Source organism: Humulus lupulus, chromosome 9 (assembly GCF_963169125.1).
Source record: "Humulus lupulus chromosome 9, drHumLupu1.1, whole genome shotgun sequence".
Classification (NCBI taxonomy): Eukaryota; Viridiplantae; Streptophyta; class Magnoliopsida; order Rosales; family Cannabaceae; genus Humulus; species Humulus lupulus.
In genome coordinates, this window is record NC_084801.1 from 154,679,667 (window position 1) to 154,696,383 (window position 16,717).

The following is a 16,717-nucleotide window of genomic DNA, read 5'->3' on the forward strand; positions in this document are numbered from 1 at the left end:
GTCACCTCTATGTGGAACTTAGCCATGAAATTCCCGACAGACGCAGGGGTAGGATGCGTGTTGAGAAACCAGAGGGAAGCCAGAGAGTGCTACAACGCCTCAATCACGAAGGCAAAAAAGGGAACATAAAAGAGCACTACATCAGATAAGTTGCAGATGGCGATCGATACACAAGCCCAATCCGGTGATGAAGTCACCAAATAGGGTGTTGCCCAAAGTGAGGATAGAGATCTAGATCCTCGCTTTGGGGATTTTGAAGAAAACGTTGGACCCATCGAGGACCTGGAAGAGGTCCAACTCGACAAAAAAGACCCGACCAGAGTCGTGAAGGTCGGGAAAAACCTAGAACCAACCACGAAGCATGCACTAGTGGAATTTTTGCGAAAAAACCAGGAAGTCTTTGCCTGGTCGCACAAAGACATGGCTGGGATAGATCCTGCAGTTATCAGCCATGTTCTGAACATAGACAAGACTTTTTCACCCGTGCAACAAAAAAGAAGGCTGCTCGATAAGGATCGATCGAGAGCCTTAAAAGAAGAAGTTGAAAGGTTAAAGGAGAATGGGTTCATCAGGGTGGCGTTTTATCCATCGTGGGTCTCCAATCCAGTGCTGGTTCCCAAGCCTAACGGCAAATGGAGAACCTACGTGGATTTTACAGACCTCAATAAAGCCTGCCCAAAGGACTGCTTCCCACTCCCGAGAATCGACCAGTTGGTCGATGCTACTGCAGGACACGAGATCCTCTCCTTCATGGATGCATATTCGGGCTACAATCAGATTAGCATGCATCCCCCTAACGAGGATCACACCAGCTTTCAGACCGATATGGGCTTATACTGTTATAGAGTAATGCCCTTCAGACTAAAAAACGCAGGTGCGACTTACCAGCAGTTAGTTAACCACATGTTTAAATATTTGATCGGAGTAAACATGGAGGTATACGTGGACGACATGCTGGTAAAGTATAAAAAGGCAGAAGGACATGTGAAGGATTTACAAGAATGTTTTGATGTATTGAACGAATACCAGATGAAGTTAAATCCCCTCAAATGTTCCTTCGGAGTTGGATCAGGGAAGTTTTTGGGGTTCATTGTAAATTCAAGAGGAATTGAGGCCAACCCTGACAAGATAAAAGCCCTGATCGACATGAAATAGCCAGAAAAGATCAAAGATGTACAAAGTTTAACCGGGAGGATCGCAGCCCTAAGTAGATTTATTTCAAAGTCAACAGACAAATGCGTCCCTTTTTTCAATCTACTTAGGGGCAATAAGAAATTTGAATGGACAGGAGACTGCGAGCAAGCTTTCCAGGCCTTAAAAGCCCATATGGCATAGCCTCCCATTTTATCAAAGCTAATCGAAGGAGAAACTTTGTTCATTTACCTGGCGATCACTGAAGTTGCTGCTAGCGCGGTACTAGTACGAGAGGAAAAAGGCGTACAAAAAGCAGTTTACTATGTAAGCAAGAGGCTGATCGGGGCAGAACTGAGATATCCACCCATCGAAAGGTTAGCATATTGCTTAATCCTGGCCTCAAGGAAGCTACACCCTTACTTCCAAGCCCATCCTATCACAGTCTTGACCGACCAGCCCCTTCGGCAAGTCCTCCAGAAACCAGAAGCGGCTGGGCGTCTATTAAAATGGGCAGTCGAACTGGGGCAGTTTGACATTACATATTCACCGCGAGCAGCAGTGAAAGGGCAAGTCTTGGCCGATCTTATTCCAGAGTTCACGAAACTCCCAGATAGCGAGCAGTGTGAAAAGCCTAGCATGCCTGAACCCCAAGATAAATTTCCTTCGTGGAAATTATTCACGGATGGGTCGTCCAACGAATCCCACGCAGGAGCAGGGGTGATATTGATAACGCCGGAAGGGCATCGATTTCACTGCGCCATTAGGTTCGACTTCACCGCGTCAAATAATGAAGCTGAATATGAAGCACTCCTCGCTGGATTGAGAATGGCCAAAGACATGAGCATAAAGGCGCTTGATATTTACAGTGATTCACAGCTAGTAGTGAATCAAGTTCTAGGGGAATATCAAGCGCGAGGCCTAAAAATGGTGGCCTACTTGAATAAAACAAAAGACCTGCTAGCCCAGTTCACGAAGTATACCCTCCAGCAAATACCGCGGGATCAGAATTCGAATGCAGCTGCCTTAGCCAAACTCGCGAGTGCGAAAGATGCTAACACTTTGAACATTGTGCCAGTAGAAAGATTAAACGAGCCAAGCATACGAGCAATAGAAGCCAGTATGGAAATCCGAATGGAAGATACATGGATGGCGCCTTACTTGGAGTATATGACAAAAGGTGTACTACCAAAAGATAGAAACAAGGCCAGAACTCTGCAAAGGCAGGCTGCTAGATACATACTGGTCAATGGTGTTATGTACCGAAGAGGATATTCCATGCCACTACTCAGGTGTGTTACACCATAAAAAGCTAAGGAGCTGATGAAAGAGGTACATGAAGGCTTCTGCGGGGATCACGTTGGGGGGAAAAGTTTGGCAAAAAAAGATTCTAAGGCAAGGTTACTTTTGGCCAACTATGAACGAGGATTCGATGGAGATTGTACGAAAATGCGATAAATGTCAAAGATTTTCCAAAATCCCATGAGCAGCTCCAAACGAGTTGAAACAGATGCAGAGTCTGTGGCCTTTTGCAGTATGGGGGATAGATTTGATTGGATCCCTGCCAACCGGAAAAGGCGGAGTAAAGTACGCAGTCGTGGCAGTTGACTACTTCACCAAATGGGCCGAAGCTGAACCACTCGCTACCATAACAACCAAGAAAGTTCTTGACTTCATCATCAAGAACATTGTTTGCCGGTATGGTTTGCCCCAAAAGATTGTTTCAGACAACGGAACCCAATTTGACAGCGACTTATTCACCGACTTCTGCGAAAGGCAAGGGATTATCAAAAGTTTTTCTTCGGTTGCGCATCCACAAACAAACGGGCAGGTCGAGGCCATGAATAAAACTCTTAAGGACACTCTGAAAAAGAGGCTTGAAGACGCTAAAGGAGCATGGCTAAAGCAGCTGCCTGAAGTCCTCTGGTCGTATAGAACTTCTCATCGAACAGCGACAGGTCACACCCCATTTTCCTTAGCCTACGGGTATGAGGCCATGTTACCTGTCGAGTTAGATCCCCCCTCACATCGAAGCATAACATACGACCAGGACCAGAACAGCCAACTGATGATGGAGTCCCTAGATTCAATTGACGAAATCCGAGAAAAAACCTAACTCCGAGTCGCTGCGTACCAGCAAAAGGTCGCCCGGTACTTTAACTCGAAAGTAAAAGAAAGAAAATTCAACGTCAGTGACTTGGTGCTACGACGAGTTTTCTTGAATACCCGCGACCCCACTGCTGGAGTGCTCGGACCCAATTGGGAAGGACCGTACCAGATTGAAGAAGTCCTTCACCCGGGCACCTATAAACTTGCACGGCTAAACGGAGATCTCGTTCCACGCTATTGGAATGGAGAACACCTGCGCAAGTATTATTAGTAAACTGTCCTTTTTAAAGGACTGGCTTGTATTAAATTTTACTTTTTGCAAGTTTTGCAAAAAGGGTTAGCCACGTTGTATGGCTAATCGCTTATAAATGTAAGATCTTTTTTAAGATCACTCGTAAAGACATGTTTAGTCCATTTTTAATACGAGATTATAAGGGACTGTGCGCAGCCAGTCATTCTTGCCAACTTTTATAAATTTATTTTTACAAGTATTTGTTCATTACGTGTGTTGTTTTGCTGTATTACAAGTGTTAAATTTTGCAACGAGCAGTAATGTTCGCATAGGTCGTGGTCAAGGCAAGTGACCAAGGACCTAAAGCTCCTCGATCACTTGGGGGGCATATAAGGTACATCGATAGAAAAGCGTACCATGAGGTACGTAAACACATGAACAAAATAAGTGAAAGCATGCTTCGGTACTTAGAGCATTTTTCAAAAATGTTTTGAAAAAAGAAAACCAAAGTACTATGCTAAGTTCGGTCATGCGAACAGGTATTATAATAAAAGAAACATTATAATATCAAAAAGGCAAATGTTTACACCGCTAGCATTAGTGCTCGGATGTAAATATGAAATTAAAAGGAACAAAACCTTTACACCGCAAGCAGTACTGCTCGGATGTAATTGTTCAAGCATAAGCAAAAGAGCTGCCCTCGCAGCAATAAAAGAAAAAAAAAGATTGTCTTTACAAAAAGACCCGTGGGCCATAAAAGCTGAAAAAATATATAAATATTAATTTTGCTGGGGGGCAGGAGGGTCTTCTGGATTAGGAGCACTCTGGTCAGCCGTAGTATCAGCAGTAGGAGTTTGGGCCTTGGCTTTCTCTTCCGCTTCCAGCCGAGCAGCACACTGCGCCATCAGCGTCCTTTGCAACCGCTCGGAGAGATAGTTAATGTTGGCCTCCCGATTGTGCTTCCAGAAGTCATAGAAGCAGAGGAAGGTGGCTTCCTTGTACTTCTTCAGAGTTTTAACTCTGTCCTCCTTGAGCTTGCGCACCCGCTCCTCAAGCTTCTTTGCCTCATCCCTGCTGGCGGTCAGATCGAATGTGAGCTGATTACATTCTTGGGTGTTGAGTATGGAATGCTCCTTCCATTTGTGCCGCTCATCGATAGCTTTCTTCAGGGCCCCTTGACTTTCCTGAAACTCCTGAGTGAGGTTGGCTTGGTCCTCGCTCGTTCAGCTTGCACAGCTCCTTGTTCTCTTCGAGCAGCTTTTTCTTCTCATCCTCAAGTGCTTGCTTGGACTGGGAAAACCTGGAGTCAAAGTTCTGCTCGCGAGAAACCAGTGCCCTAGTACGGCGCCAGCCAACAGTTAGAGACAGCAGTCCCTGAAAACAAAAAATGAAAAAGTAAGGAATGGAAGTCAAAATAAATGATGAAACAACAGAAACTGACTTACGCTGGCTATTTCGTTCAACCCTCGGTTGATGATTTGGTCGGCCTCCATTGAGGCAGTTTCATTGATGGCGGCCTGGCTGCATCTGTGCTTCGAGAGCTTGTAGATTCTCTCCCTGGCCGACCCAACCACGAGGCTGGACAGGGAGCCTTCGGACAAGTTGTCCAGAGTCTCTCTACCAACGGCCCTAGAAGAGGGCTGTGGATTCGCAAGCGCAGGCGACGACTATTCGGTGGGAGGCGGAGGTGTCGTGTTCTCCTTAGAAGGGTCGACACCGGGAGTGTCCTCTGTTCGAGCCTTCTTTGAGGGGGTCTTACTACTTTCCCCTCGAGCCATTTTGCTGTCTTTTGGGACAGAGGTAGCAGCAGCGGTTTGGTAATGCTCGAAGAAGTCCTCAGAGTCCATACCTACACAAAGGAAAACAATTCGAACAGTTAAATTAAAGGATCACGAGGAGCAGAAATCAAAGTGAAAGGATTACGAGTAAAATACCCGAGCTACACCTACTGGTCGTAACATTATCTACTGAACTACCTAGTTCCTAGAAGAAATCTGAGTTTAAAGAAGGGGCGTTCCTAAAGTTGCCGTCCCCATCAAATACATGGGAAGGAATTGGCAGATTATTCAAAAACGAGAATGATATACCGTTTACTTCCAACAAGTCGTCAGACTGTTCGGTAGGCTCAACAGCCTTTTGTTTCCCCTTGCCCTTGGGGACCAAAGGTTCTGCTGCTCGGTGGGGAATAGCAGGTTCCCTGATTGTAACCCCAGTTGGCCTCCTCCTAGGAGGAGACGTCTGAGGTTGCTGCTCGGGTCCTTGCTCAGCTCCCACATCAACACGAGCACCACCCGCCGCGGGTTCGCTGGTCGCAAGTTGGAGCCCTTAAGGCCAGCCAACCTAAGGTTAGCCTCATTGATCAAGTTTTTTACACTCTTAGCAGCATTTAACGTACTAGCTAAGAGTGCTGCCCTCGACTCCATTCCTGGAGTGGGGGTCAGGCGTAACCATGGACCTGGAACACAATGGAACAGTGAAGTATTACGACAAGAAAGATTTAAAGCGCAGGAACTACTGTTTTAAGGATCGTTATTTTCCTTACCTCCTCGGGTGAAGGCCAGATTGTCCACGGCAATGTCAGGCGTAAGGAAGTACTCCATATGATACTTCCCCACGTTGGAGATGTGAGTAGTCTCGGACAGAAAGGTGCATCCGGTCTCCTGGTGGAAAAAGTGGAAAAACCCCGTACCATCTTGGTTGGGGTTGGACTTGAGATCAAACAGATAATTGACCTCGTGAGGAGAGGGGGCTGGCCATTTCTTGAGCTTATAAAGGATATAGAGCGCGGCCAGCATCCTATCCCGTTCGGGGTAATTTGAAAAGGGGCTACCCCAAAGTAGTTTACCACCCCTTGGAAAAATGTATGAAGAGGCAGGGTAACACCCGCCTCGATATGGTATCTCGACCAGGCGCTATAAGCCCCCCCTGGCAGGTTGGCTCGCTGGTCGATGGAAGGTCTGACTAGGGTTATCCCCGTCAGATTATACTTGTTTAAATAGTTGCTGATCATACGAATTGTCACCGTACTTGGGGGTACCACATGCCACTCGACAGCCGGCTAGTCGGCATGGCGAGGACGGGCACGCCTCTGAACTTCGGTTTCAAGAGGGAATTCATCCTGACCACTGGTCGAGGGAGCATCAGCAGGAGGCTGACTTGGAGAGTAAGGGTTGCGTCTTTTTCTGGCCTTGGTTTTTGTTCTGGCCATTTTCTGAGTAGGAGCTGGTGAAGGATTTGGGTTAGGGCGTGACAATGGAATTTATGGAATCAGCGTGGATGGATTTTCTTCACCCTCGAGCAGTTGGGCCAAGAGTTCATCTTCGATATGTCTTTCTCCCCCCCCCCCCCCCAAGGGTCTTGCATGTGAACTGCAAACAGACAATGGAGGAGATAAGACACAATCCGCGAAGTAGTGGGAGGAGCCGGGATAACGTTGCTCGTGCCTAAATAACCAGCAGCATCCTAGTCCTACACTAACTTCAACGTGGGTAGTTTAAAAGGCGGATAGAAACAAAAAGGAAAGAAAAATGTTTCTGAAAAGAACTTTTTCGACTCTTCAAGGGCGGGAAAAAATTTCGTTTTTTTTTTTCACCTGGCTTAAAGGTTGAATATTTCGTCAACCTAACGCCCTAAATCAGAGATTCTATATATCAAGGTATCAACCTAACCTACACAAGGCATACAAACGCACTTTTACCTAGCAATAGATGGCTTATACCAAGAAACTTTTAAAACCCTATTCAAGAACGCAGAGGTCACAGAGTACAGAAACAACATGCATGGCATAATAAAAAGTTTAAAGAACGAAGTTCTTACCTAGGCGAAAATGGAGATTCTGAGAAAGATGGAAACTTGAATCGAAAGACTTGCGGCAAGACGTCGGACTGGTTTTCGAAGCTCTAAACTCTGGTGCAAGTTCTTGAAGATTCTGGCCAAGGTGATGGGTAAAAATTTCTTGAAAGAGAAGAAAGGCCTACTTATAGAGATCGAAGGGACAGCCAAAAGGCGGTAATCATCACTTCCCACCTTCGAAACGTGGGGAAGTGGACAAGCCGTCAGATTTCCTTTTTGGAAACCGAAAAGGCTTGATTAGACATAATTATATCACGGTTTTCGAAAATGCACGGGGACTCTGACAGACGTGGGAAGACGAACGGTTGTTCCCTTAAGTTTCTTTATTACTGGTCGCACTAAACAAACTTGGGAGGCAAATGTTATCCCAAAAATCAGAAGTGAATGACATGGCAGGAATTAATTGCACGTGGCTGACACCTGGCAAAACCTGTGTTCGACTATCGACCAGGAAGATATTCGACATTATGCGATCGGTCTCTTCATACAACCAGTCTGGTCGTATGCACGTAATATGCGGAAGAAATCTTAGGCAGTTATGATGGAATCCGAAATTCTCTCCCATGATTTCCTGAGTATCCGATTATTTAGGAAATAATATCTGTAACAAATCAATGTAAATCTTCCCTGAGCTTATAAATAGAAGAAGAGGGCTCAAGGAAGGGGTTCTTTTTTTTTCTTTTCTGACTTCTAAATCGCTTGAGATTAGAGTGATCATATCAATCATATTGTATTGTTCTTCAGAGGTTGGTGAAACTCATTGAACCCTAGTTCTTTGATTACTCATTTGGATCTCACATCAATAACAATCTAAGTGGACGTAGGTTATTACCAGATCCTGGGGCCGAACCACTATAAAATATCGTGTTCTTATTATTTTCGTCATCACGTTATTTTCAACGCATTTATCCACGTCAAGCGTATTTTGACTCCGTGTCAGTTGCCCAAAATCAAGGTCAACAGACTGTTACTAAGTAACTATTATAATTGACTTAGACAAATGTATAATAAAATATCGTAACAAAAACTGAAGCTGTTTTATTTTTTTTATGCGGTATAAGAAATGAATATAATGTGGTGGCAAGTTTTTAATATTAATAATATATATTTTTAAATGTATTAATTATTGAATGACACACCGCATTACCATTTAGTAGTTAATTTTTGCATGGGCTTTTTATTTTGTATGAATATTGGGCATATTGGTATATGTATTAGCCGGTTAAAGGGTACACATATGGGGTATTTCAGTATTCTTGCACACCCAAAGCCTTCAGATTAAATCCAGTCGTTGAACACAAAAAGTGCACACATCCAACAACTCACATTTAGTGAAGGACTAAGTCCTCCCAATGGAACCAAGGGACTTTAGAAGTGCCCTTTATATAAATATATATATATATGGACCCCGATTTAGTCCTGCTCAGTACGGTAGCGGGACACATTTCACAATTATATTACAACTGTTTATTATAATCTCCTTAATCAGGAAATTTTATGTAGTTACATGTGTTGTATTCATGGCCATTGATTGAATCAACGGCTAAAGAGCTATCTGGCAAAGAAAAGTATCAAGTGTCAGTGATTTGACAGTCACAGGCTACTTAGTAGGGGTATGACAAAAGTTTTGAGTTTTCTTGAATAGTGGAGAGAACCGGTTACCATTCTCAATGCCTAAGCTCCATAAACTCTTTTTTTTTTTTTTTTAAGAATACACATCCGCACATCTCAAAGCAAAACTGTTTTTTTTTTTTAAAAAAAACTTTGTCGTTTTAATATAAAGGATAGAATCAATTGATTGGTGTATAGAAAATGTTTTGCTTCATTATTTAAAATGTAACAATTTCCACGAGAGTAAAAAAAAAAAGTTCTGATATCATTAATATTATTATTTTAAATTAACTTGGACAATAGTTGTTAAAAACTTATAATCAAAATAAATATAAATATGTGCTAAAAAAAAATTAACATCAATATTAATCCCAATATGAGTGACTTGTACAAATATATTTATCAACCAGTAATAATGTATGTATTTATTGCCATTATTATTATTATTATTATTTTATCTCCTTATCATTGTTTTTATTTTTGAAAAATATAAAATAAATTTTTTTATTCTTTTAATTATATTACACGTGTACATAAAATTTGTGCTTTGATAAAAAAACAAAAGAAGCACGCTACGTGAGTCTAGGGAGTAAAAAAATTATGAGACTACTATGTATATGTAACGTGAAAAGGGTTATTTTAAAATTAACTCAAGCCTAACCATTGACATTTGACTAAGTGAACCTAACGATCGAACTAATGTTCTACGTTCCTCAAAATACCTTGACCGTGATGGTTAAGCAGGTCAAATATGTATGTGCCACTCCAAAGCTCTCCAACTCATGGCTGGTTACCCTTAGCTTGCCCTTACCTGCACCATAGAGCACCTGTGTGCTGAGACCCAACATCTGAACCCCCAGAAGACATAATAATAATCCAATTATTCATAAGCAATAAACATATGCTTCACAGACGATAAGTGCAATCATTCCAATTGTATACATCATAAACACGTTTCACAATTACAAGTATATTTATTTCAATCATATGAATCATTCACACGATCCAAGAAAAACAGCATCACCAAGTGAGTGGGGATAGCACTCTCTAAATGAACTCGCTTTCACGGCCTGCGTTATACACGCTTTTCGATCCTGCGTTACACGTGCTTACCGACCGACCCCACGTTCATTCACGATGGCCGAATATAGTTCATATCGATCCTCCACAAATAATTCAATGCTAATATGCATAGCAACTAATTAGCTCTATGTGCACATGTCAGTTTTCTTACCTCAAATCCTGGATGATGATAAAGCGACCTCGAGTGTGATACTCTTTCCCGAACCTCACGAAACTCCTAGGCACAACATAAATGGCACGCTTATTAGGGACTAAGTCTCAATCACAAGTTTTAAAACTAAACTGTAACTCTCGGGACTTCCCATTCCATTCAATTGGGTAATGGAATCGTCGCTCCCCGAGCCCCCAAGTGAGTTCCCAAATCCCTAAACAAATGCACCCTAAAGCTGCATTAGCGTTGCGGTACTATTAGTGGTGTTAGGCATAGTCCAATGTTTCAAATATCACACCTAGTAACATAATTAGATAATGGTTACCAAATTCGTTCTCAAATTATGAGAGATTAGCTTGGAGGTTGCAATTTGTGGATACAAATGATGAAGTTTCCTCATTATTAGGGCCACTGAGTAACAAAGTGGGATATTAGGGGATGTTAGTACAATTAGTGGAACTATGCATAGTCAATTGCTCTAAATATCATAACTAGTAACCTAATTAGTGGATGGTTACCAAGTTAGTTCTCAAGTTATGATTTATTAGCTCAGAGGTTGCAAGTTGTGAGTATAAATGATGTAGTTATCTTCATTAGAAGGGATGTTGAGTGAGTAAATGAGATATTGGAGATATAAGTAACTCTAGACACATTCAAAATCTTTCAAATATCACACCTAGTAACCTAATTAGTGAATGGTTACCAAATTAACTATCAAATTGTGAGACATTTGCTTGAAAGTTGCAAATTGTGAGTACAAATGATGTGGTTTCCATGTTATTAGTGCTCTCGAGTAATTAAATGGGATATTAGGGGATATTAGTACTTTTAGTGATACCAGACATAGTCAAATTATTTCAAATGTCACACCTAGTAACCTTATTAGTGAATGGTTACTAAATTAGTTCTCAAAGTATGGTAAATTATCTCAAAGATTGCAAATTGTAGTACAAATTATGTGCTTCCCTTCATTAGTAGGGTTGTTGGGCGAGTAAATGGGGTATTAAGGATGTTAGTACCACAAGTAACATTAAACACGATCAAAATATTCCATATATCACACCTAGTAGCATAATTACTAAATGGTTACCAAATTAGTTCTCAATTTATGAGAGATTAGCTTCGAATTTGCGACTTGTGAGTTCAAATGGTGCGGTTTTCCTTATTAGTAGGGCTCTCGAGTAACTAACTAGGATATTAAGGGATGTTAGTATAATTAGTGACACTAAACATAGTCAAAATATTCCAAATCTTACACCTAGTAATCTAATTAGTGAATGATTACCAAATTAGTTCATAAATTGTGAGAAATTATCTTGGAGTTGCAAATTGTGAGTAAAAATGATGTTAAGTATGATATTAAGGGATGTTTAGTACTGGACATAGTAAAAAAAATTCTAAACATCACATCTAGTAACCTAATTAGTAGATGATTACCATATTAGTTATCAAATTGTGAGAGATTACCTCGCAGATTGTTAGTACAATTAGTGACACTGGGCATGTTCAAATGTCAAATCTCACCGTAAGTAGCCTAATTAGTAAATAGTTACCAAATTAGTTTTAAAATTATGGGCGGTGTAACGCCCTAGTTAGCGAGTGATAATAGTGGTTAAAGCCTACAACCTAAGGACAATATCGGGTGTGATCGACAAAGAACATGTTTCTTTGACCATTTTCTTTCGTAAAGAACACTCTTGAGTAGGGTCGTTGTTATCTTGTTGATCTTGTAATTCATGGGTCAGCAATCAGACCATTGGATGCGTCCAAAATGGCACATAATTAGCAAAGGTGGCCAAAGCCTACCACCTAAGGGCAATATCGAGGGTGATCGACAAAGATTGCACTACTTTGACTACTTTATTTTAAAAAAAAAAACTCTTTATTAGCACCGTTGTTGATATTGGAGCGCATGGATCGATGATCATACCATTAGATACGCGCAAAATGACACATAATTAGCAAAGGTGATCAAATCCTACAATCTAAGGGTGAGATCAAGTGTGATCGACAAAGATTGCACTACTTTGGCTACTTTATTTCATAAATAACACTATTTAGTAGAACTGTTGATCTTGGAATGCATGCTTCGGCGATTGGACTGTTGGGTACGTCCAAAATGGCACATAATTAGCAAAGGTGGTCGAAGCCTACCACTTAAGGGGAAAATCGAGTGTGATCGACAAAGATCTTACTACTTTGACTACTTTATTTAAAAAATGAACACTCTTTATTAGCACCGTTATTAATCTTGAAATGCATGGGTCAGCAATCACACTGTTAGATACGTCTGAAATGACACGTAATTAGAAAATGTGATCAAATCTTACAACCTAAGGGTGAGTCGATCACACTACTTTGGCTACTTTATTTCATAAAGAACACTCTTTATTAGGACCGTTGTTGATCTTGGAAAGCATGGGTCGGTGATTAGACTATTGGATACATCCAAAATGGTACATAATCAACAAAGGTGGTCAAAACCCATAACTTAAGGGCAAGATTGGGTGTTAGACATAGTCAAATGTTTCAAATATCACACCTAGTAACCTAATTAGAAAATGGTTACCAAATTCGTTATCAAATTATGAGAGATTAGCTTGGAGGTTGCAATTTGTGGATACAAATGATGTGGTTTCCTCATTATTAGGGCTCCTGAGTAACAAAGTGGTATATTAGGGGATGTTAGTACAATTATGGGAACTATGCATACTCAATTGCTCTAAATATCATAACTAGTAACCTAATTAGTGGATGGTTACCAAGTTAGTTCTCAAGTTTTGATTTATTAGCTCAGAGGTTGCAAATTGTGAGTATAAATGATGTAGTTCTCTTCATTAGAAGGGATGTTGAGTGAGTAAATGAGATATTGGAGATATAAGTAACACCAGACACAGTCAAAATCTTTCAAATATCACACCTACTAACCTAATTAGTGAATGGTTACCAAATTAACTATCAAATTGTGAGACATTTGCTTTGAAGTTGCAAATTGTGAGTACAAATGATGTGGTTTCCATGTTATTAGTGCTCTCGAGTAATTAAATAGGATATTAAGGGATATTAGTACTTTTAGTAATACCAAACATAGTCAAATTGTTTAAATGTCACACCTAGTAACCTTATTAGTGAATGGTTACTAAATTAGTTTTCAAGTTATGGTAGATTGGCTCAAAGGTTGCAAATTGTAGTACAAATTATGTGGTTCCCTTCCTTAGTAGGCTTGGTGGGCGATTAAATGGGGTATTAAGGATGTTAGTACCGTAAGTGACACTAAACACAATCAAAATATTCCATATATCAAACCTAGTAGCATAATTACTAAATAGTTACCAAATTAGTTCTCAATTTATGAGAGATTAACACCCGAGCGAGTCCAGCGCCGGACTTGTGTGCCGAACCCGTGTCTCAGTGAATCGAAACGATTCCAAATCTTGTGTAATCACCCTAACGAGTGTCTCGGTCACCTGTAATGATTTGCATGGAAGTCGGTGCACCCGAAAAAGCGCCAAAAGGGTGATAATCACACTAATGCGTGACTTAGTGCATCCGAACGAGTCCAGCGCCAGACTTCTGACTCGAACCCATGTCTCGTTGAATCAAAATGAATCTAGATATTGTGTAATCACCCTATCAAGTGCCTCGATCACCCGTAATGATTTGCATGGAAATCGGTGTACCCGAAAGAGCGTCGAGACGGTGTTAATCACATTAATGCGTGACTAGGTGCATCCGAACTAGTCTAGCTCGGTACTCCTGACCTGAACGCATATCTCGGTGAATCGAAACGAGTCCAGATCTTGTGTAATCACACTAATGAGTGCCTCGGTCTCCTATAACGATTTGCATGGAAGTCGGTGACCCGAAAGAGCACCAAAAGGGTGTTAACCACACTAATGCGTGACTCAGTGCATCCGAATGAGTCCAGCGCCAGACTTCTGACCCGCACCCATGTCTCGGTGAATCTAAATGAGTCAAAATCTTTTGTAATCACCCTAACGAGTGCCTCGGTCATCCGTAATGATTTGCATGGAAGTCGGTGCACCCGAAAGAGCACTAAAAGGGTGTTAATCACACTAATGCGTGGCTCGGTGCATCCAAATGAGTCCAGCGTCAGATTTCTGACCCGAACTCTTGTCTTGGTGAATCGAAATGAGTCCAAATCTTGTGTAATCACCCTAACGAGTGCCTCGGTCGCCTGTAATGATTTGTCAAATTTAAGCACTCTGTGTTTCATAAATATATTACATACAATATAAACTAATTTTTTTATAAAAAAATAACCCAAATTCCTATATGATTTTAAACATTGTATTTTAAATAACTAGAATTTTAAATTTTAAAATAACTAGCTTACAATCAAAATCTCATTATTAAGAAAATAATTTAACTATGTATTTCAAAAAGGGTAGGTAACCATTTAGTACCCTGTGTTTTTGCAAAGTATCATTTTGGTACCCTGTGTTTATAATAATATTCATTTGGTACCCATTATTTTGAAATCATACATATTTGATACCCTGCATTTTAAAATCATACATATTTGGTACCCTAAACTCAAATTTAATTAATAAAATTTTATCAATTTAATCAATTATATAAGGTCCAAATTTAAAACTTAATTACATATAACTAATGATAGTTTGATAATATTGACAAAAATTTATCTATCAAATCTGAGTCCAGGGTATCAAATATGTATAATTTTAAAATACATGGTACCATATAAGCATTATTGAAAACAGAGGGTACTAAAATGATACTTTGTAAAAATATAGGATACCAAATGAGTAATTTCCCTTTCAAAAATTATAAAAAGCTAAATAAATAGTTGTTAGTCATCTTTCAAGTCAAAAAAATTAATATAAAAGTTGAAGGCCATGAGTTCTAGCAAAAAAAAATTAAAATATAAATGTGAATCTTAGAGCAACAACTATGTAACTTTTATTAAATCTTTGTGCTACATTTTGTAAATAATGTGCAGTTGGCTATTACATTGTATGTATACTAACAATTTCAACGTACTACTTTTATATTGAAAGACATTTATATCCTTATTCAATTAATATTTTTTTAATATAAAAAATCTAACCGGTAACCAAAACCGGTTATCATGAGTTGCAATTGTATATTAAAATAAAAAATGGATCTACACTCTATAAATCAATTGTCAGGATAGCACATATAATAGTACATAGAAATATACATGTGGACAATACCAACTTGATACATAATATTTATATAAAAAAGTGGAGGAGCGGGAGCCATTCCGCTTATATGCATTGCGGTTTGGAATCGTTGTCCTATATATATATATATATATATATATAATGGAGCTTCCTAGTTAAGGGCATTACTTTTGTCTCAATTTATAGGGACGTTTTCTATTTTTGATACTTGGAGAAATTTCAACCCAATTTTTTTTATATGACAACGTACATGTTAGTTATAATAGTAATCCCACCTATTTTCGAGAAATTCCAAATAATTTACATTGCCGAAATCAGAGTTCAAATAGTTTGTTTTCCACCACTATAAAAGAATTAGGCAAGCGTGTAACTGACTGTTTGAACTCTGATTTAGGTACCTTAAATTATTTGGAATTTTTCAAAAGTTGGAGGATGTCTATTATAAATATAATGTACACTATTATGCAAAAAAATGAATTATAATTTCTCTAAGTATCGAAAATAGAAAACGCTCATACATTATGGGCAAAAGTAATGTCCCTGCCTAAAAAAATTCTGATATATATTTAATATTTTACAAATTTTATTATACTTATCACATATATCCATTAATATTATATTTATATATTTAATATTTGTGATATTTATATGATAAGAAATGGAAAGTATTTTTTACTCAAAAAAATGAAAAGTATTTTATGTATATTCTAAAAAGATTTAATTGCATTAATCACTTCACGTCGCATAACAAATAAGAGTAGTTTGCAGATAATAGGATATTTTTTAACCAACAATTAAAATATTTTTACTTAATCACACTTTGTGGGTTAGTGAATTATTTTTATTTATTTATTTACTTTCACTATCGTACTGCGCTCACCCCTACAACTTGTTACCTCATATGTGAATAAATTTATAAAGACTCCAAAACTACATTAGATAAATGAGGCTTGAGATTAAGAACCCTTATTTGAGTTTTAATTTTTTATTTAGTATATACAACAAAAATACCATTCATCCAGTTAAATAACAAAAATACAAATCAATTATTGTGATTTTTCACAATAGTACCAAGACTCTCCCAAATACATCCTCCAAACATAGACACTGTCGCGTCCCATAGAAGTAGCATTTTAGTTTTTGTGGTTTTTGGTTCAAGCTAGGATTTAGTTGGAAACTCATAGAAATAGTTAGGGATTTTATAAGTTTAGCCTATAGTTTAGAAATATTAATTTTATCATAAGGTTTGATTAATGAATATAGTCCTAAGAATATTATTTATTATAACCTAAGCTTTAGATAAAAATAATCATGGATAAATCTAGGAATTCTAGAACCTTCCAACAGCTGTTAGGATCA